General features: G+C 39.4%; 1 protein-coding gene across 1 annotated transcript in view; it reads left to right on the top strand.

Annotated features, from left to right (window-relative positions):
* MAGI2 (membrane associated guanylate kinase, WW and PDZ domain containing 2) overlaps positions 1 to 6,000 on the top strand; it is a 1,419,801-nt gene that overhangs the window by 1,057,107 nt on the left and 356,694 nt on the right. The window lies entirely within an intron of this gene.

The following is a 6,000-nucleotide window of genomic DNA, read 5'->3' on the forward strand; positions in this document are numbered from 1 at the left end:
AACTTAGCAGTCAGTTTCTCTTCAAACAGATCAACACCTGGGAGCAGCAGTTGTGGAGTGGGCTCTCTGTCATCAGCGGGGCACGTCAGGTTGGAATCAGCCTTGTGCCTCTGGCACAGTTGCACAAACACTCATTCCTGCCAGCCTCAGACAGGCAGGTAGGATTTCAGCAGTCAACAGCAGGAAAGTGTCTGTACAACTTGAAACTGGAAAACCTGGATTGAATCATTTTTGACCACTATTGGCGACTTTACTGTGCCATAATTCTGTCCTGGGCAAATGCAATTTTAAGATTATAGGTTTAATATATTTAAAACTCAGAAAGGGCTTCCCTGGTGGCGCAGTGGTTGCGTGTCCGCCTGCCGATGCAGGGGAACCGGGTTCGCGCTCCGGTCTGGGAGGATCCCACATGCCGCGGATGAGCTGGGCCCGTGAGCCGTGGCCGCTGAGCCTGCGCGTCCGGAGCCTGTGCTCCGCAACGGGAGAGGCCGCAGCAGAGGGAGGCCCGCATACCACAAAAAAAAAAAAAAAAAAAAAAAAAAAAACTCAGAAAAATTTTCATCACAATCATATAAGTATCATATCATCAAAATAGTTAACATCTACTGGGGGCTCAGTATGTGCCATGAAGTGGGCTAAGAGCTCAACAGTCTTTAGCACATTTATAATCCTCTCTATGGTGTAATGAGGTAAATTGTCTTAAGTTGACAGATGGGGAAAGTCTAGCTGAAGAAGTTGAGTAACTTACCCAGCATCACACATTATTGAGAGGAATGGGCCCAGGCACTGTGACTGCAGAGCCCAGGCTCCAAACTCTTGCTCGAAATGCGTTCCATAATTGTACTGTTCATAATCCTCACATGATGGTCTGAACAAGCTTCTGGGACTCATCACTGGAGAAGAATAAGGGGTCCCCAGAGAACATCTCCTCCCTGGCTGCACTCTAGTAGTGTCACAGGAGGGTTCCGATAGTGGGAGCCGTGCTGCACACAGCCCCATCAGGCTGGCTTCTAACTCACTCATTCTGAGCCACCCGCTCCATTACCCATGACTTGAGAGTAGCCCTGGACACCACGGCCCCCAAGAGTAAGACTAGCAAGTCCTGAACCAAGAGGAGTCCGTATTATGTGGGCCTCAATGTAGGGATGTTGCCCCTCGTTTGGAGCTATAGAGACAGCCACACAGGTTTGTGTTTTAGAGACCAGTGAGCCATACTCAACATCTTCCCTTATTTCATCTGCAGACAGGACAGACAGACCACATTTCTGCTCAATGTAGACGCAGAAAGAGGTTAGCCCTATTTTTCCTGACACTAAATCCTTGATAGTACAGCACTTAGCAATGTATTAAAAAGTCCTAAAGTTGCTAACTAGAAATGTAACTGTCACTGTTCATAAAGAAAGGGAAATTTCTTTAATGAAAAAAGTGCAAAATGTAGAGTTGGACAGCTGTGACTTTTGTACAAACGTGTTTTTCTCTCCTCTTTTGTGAAATTATGTCTGCTGGGTTACATTTTGGTTTCAATGGCAGTTATACAATTTGCTTAACTAGCTAGCCCAGAAGACACAATTTCCTGGAACAGCTTTCATGCAAAGCTGCCTTTGCTGGCACAGACGGAGAAGCAAACCATACAACTACAGCTAAAATAATAGTGGAGACTGACAGATGTGATTTTCATGTAAAGGTTTTACAAGTTTTCATGTGATGTCACACATCTGCTACTATGAAATGTTACTTGTGTGCAGTTCCAGAAAGTAGGAAAGATACTGTATAATATCTCCAATATAACATTAAGTGTGAAAGGAAAATTGCATTCACTTCATGGTTAATGATGAGAATTTGTCATGATGTAGCAAGTTGGAAAGTGGTTAGAGAGGATTTTAACTCAGTCGCATATCTTAAGAATGTTTCTCTCCTTCACGCCTTTGAGTAGTTTTCTAAATAGTCTAAGAAAATGCTTTCTAACTTCAGAATTTTTGAAAAGTCAGTATAAATGTAAAACATTTCCAATTAGAAATCAACATAAAAGAATACCTTTTAAAATCTTGCTTGTTCTTAGAGAATTTTTTTTTTCTATATTGAAAGTTAATTTTTCAAACTTTCAACTTTTTCTTCAATCTTCAAAAACTGTTTTGCTGCTTTTAAACAGCTATTTAACAAAGAAATCCTTTCCCCAGCTTAACAGATTTGTGTAATAGAACACTGAAGTGCACTGCTGATGAATTTGCTCAGTGATGTTCTAATCTAAAGTGAGCTCCAAATTTTGTCAGTAACATTTGGTCATGTCAATTATTATCACTTAGTGGCCAAGAGTATGGGCTGCAGCGTTTCACAGTATGCCAGCCCTGCAGCTTCCTAGCTGTGAGATCTTGAGTGGACAGATTATAGAGAAGGAGGAAGTGGAGTAGGATGAGGAGGAGGACCAGAGAGAAAGGAGAAAGGAGAGAGGAGAGGGGAGAGGAAGAACTTTTATTGTGCACCTACTACGTATCCAGCAGTATTCTAAGTGCTTTACATACACTAACTCATTTAATCCTCACAAAGCAAAACAAAACAAAAAAACAAACAAACAACAACAACAACAAAAACTATGAAGTCTGTGTTACTATCCCCATTTTATAGATAAGGAAACTGAGACATAGACGTTTTTACAAGTACTAAATAATAAAGCAAGAATCTGAATCTAGGCAGTCTCCTCACACAGCTGGTGTTTAGCACTTAACACAGGTATTTAGGAAGTGCTCAAACAAATGTTAGTTATATTTTATCATATGTATCCCAATGACATAGACAAGGACTCTCCTTCTGGCACTACTTGCTTTTCCAGTTCTTTGACAGTAAAATACACCCCAACAGTGAACAGTTCTAAGGGAAATTATTTGATCTGTAAGAAACATATAACTTAATCTCACGGTTAGAGTGTGCCCCATTGAATTAAAAAAATAGCATTTATTGTAATTCCATAAGCCCACTGAAAATGATGAAGCAAGGACCGCAGAGTGTGATGTTTCCATGGCTTCTAGAGGGGTTAAGGTTTCAGTGTAATTCCCAAAGAAGTTATTTTTGTTGTAATTATCTCCGGTACATGCCATCTTACACAGCTGGGGAGTTGTGATGATAATAATAACGATAGTGATGTTTAAGGCACTATTTTAACTTTCAACCACTTTCACATCCATTGTCCCAGATAATGATCACAGCATTTACAAATGAGGAAACCAAATCTCTGAGGAGTTAAGTGAGTTCTCAGTGGGCATATGGCTAGTAACGTTGCAGCTGTCTGATGTATGTAGAGCTAAGAAAGACCTTTTAGTAGAGTAGCTATGTTTTTACACTATTATAAACTGTTTAATTTATAAAGTATTTCTCATATTTGTTAAACAAGTATAAATCGGTTAATGAAAGGAATAAGGACATTGAAATAAGTGTGGAGTATTCTATTTCTAACCAAACTACAATCGGTTCTTTTTTGCTAAGTGATTACACTTACCTTTTACCTCCTTCTGGCTGACCCAGGCCAAGGTCATAGTATGTGGCATTACTCCTTTCAACCTGGAGCAGACAAGCAATCGAGCTTCATCGTGAGGGATCTCCTAGCTCAACATACATGCTCTTTACACTATGTCAGCATTTCCGATAGTTTGTAATTGGTAGTTCTTATTTACCCACTCTGTACTAGTCACTTGTATTATATAAATTTCAACTGGCTACTGATCTACTTTCTTAATACTACGGTTCAACCACAGATCAGTGGAAAAGCTTATGGCTTCCTTTTACTCTTTATGCCAGGGTCCCTCAAATATTTTAAAATTATGATTCTTTCAAATCAAAATGAAGTCTCATGTCCAATCTCCCTTCTCACCACTACCATCCAGTCAAGATCTGGATACATGCCCCTCATCAAGCCCTTACATGAGATTAGAGATCATTTTTCATGCTGTAAGATATTTCCCCATTGCTGATTCATTTTAATATGATCAAAATTTATTTTGTATACCAGTTACCTTGTCTTCCCCTGAAGGTCTTTTCAACTAAAGGTAAGAAAACTTGACTCTGTAATTGAATACACTTTTGTTAGCAACTGTTTATTCATAAACTACCTTATTCAGCAGATCTTCTGTTTCCAAATAAAAAATGTTTTAGTCACCCAGAAGTTTAAATAGGTTTAATTGCAAGTGGAGTTTTACAAATAATGATAATTTATTCGCTTTGACATCAGTTACATGTGTTTTTTTTTTCATTTTTACAATTCTAATAAATCATTTTTTGTCTTGAAGTCAATAATAAAAGACAAAAGAATTATTACTTCAGCATCATCTTTCCTTTGAGAATGTGTTTGTGAAGAAAGATGAATGCAATGTAAACACTAATTTTTTTTTTTTTTGGTTTGTTGGTCTTTAAACCTTTTTTTATCAATCTAGCAAATTAAATTGGGCTCTTGTTTAGGCACTTCTGGAGAGGTTAAGCACAGGCAAATAGCACAGGAGCACAGCGGGTAGCACAGAGCAGGGGAACTCGGTGGTAGAGGCAGCCATGTCCCTGAGCCCTCATCATCGCAAGGAGAGATGGCAGGAATGGTCAGAACTGGAAACACCATTTTGTATACTCCCAAGGAAGGACCGTGCTCCCTCCTTCTACTCCATCTTTTTTATAGGACCATGAGAGCTCGAGACTGGCCATATGAAGGCAGGGAGGTCAGACTGCACTTAGATAATGCTGTCCAAGGGACTTTCAGACAGCCTGTTGAGAGGGATATGAGCAGGTGAATGTGGGGAGTGTCATTTCTGCACCGAGAGGTCCTGGGATGCTGTCGGAAGTGCTATTCCTCCTGCTGGAGGAGGGGAGCACCTATTTCTATTCCGTGTAGCTCATTGCTTGGCAACGCAGAGAAAGCTGCCACCGTCTTTCACTGGAGAATTCTGTTTGGCTCTTGCCAAGGCAATGTTATAATAAGAAGTCGATCACTGTCATCATTCTATAATTTGTGAAATAGTTAGCTTTTTTGGTTATTAATCTCTCTCTGGATTAAACATGCTAGGTTTCTTGTGAGTGAACTGCAAATTGTCTCATGCTGCAACTCTGTATCACCACATACTCTGGAGTCGTATCTTAGACTGAAACTAAGTTCCGAAGTGAACGCATGAAGTGAAAGGTTGGATAGAGTCAAAATTATCCTAAAAATCCCTCAGGATCATGTCGTGTTGGAGACTAGCATACTCAAACAAAATGGCTGGGTTTTCCTTCAGTGTTGGAAAAAGATTCTTTCTGGAATCAAAAGGGTTGGCTGGCATTTATGTCTTTTCGATCTTTAATATATACAGAACTAGAATCACATTTGGCTCAGAGAGATGCTATCAGAAGGATGAAGAAATTTAGTCAAACAGAGGAAGGAGTAGATTGATGTCATTCTTTGGCACATTATTATGAATAAAACAGAAGGTTGTAACCTTTAAGAGGTAAAATGTAATGCCCCACATGAAAACTATAATTTCATCTTTTTTAATATGCAAATAATGTTTTTCAGAATTGTTTTTGTGTCACAGACCATAATGTTAGTAATAATGGTTTGTCCTTTTTTGTATTCATGGTTTTGAATTTACAAAATTCAAAATTACACTTAACCTCACTGGCTTTTATCTGTTAAATGAGTGGTTTGGATTAGGTGATTGCTAAGGTTTCTTCTAGTTCAAGGAATATCCACTGCACCTTGTGTTAACAAGGATAAATTTGGCCATTATCCTGTGTTTTTCTCCTTTTTTTTGGCTTTTCATCTGTTCTCTTTTTTTTCTTAATTTTTTGAATTTTATTTTATTTATTTTTTAATACAGCAGGTTCTTATTAGTCATCAATTTTATACACATCAGTGTACACATGTCAATCCCAATCGCCCAGTTCATCACCCCCCACCCCCACCCCCCACGGCTTTCCCCCCTTGGTGTCCATACGTTTGTTCTCTACATCTGTGTCTCAGTTTCTGCCCTGCAAACCGGTTCATCTGTA

The sequence above is a fragment of the Physeter macrocephalus genome, chromosome 5 (assembly GCF_002837175.3).
Source record: "Physeter macrocephalus isolate SW-GA chromosome 5, ASM283717v5, whole genome shotgun sequence".
Classification (NCBI taxonomy): domain Eukaryota; kingdom Metazoa; phylum Chordata; class Mammalia; order Artiodactyla; family Physeteridae; genus Physeter; species Physeter macrocephalus.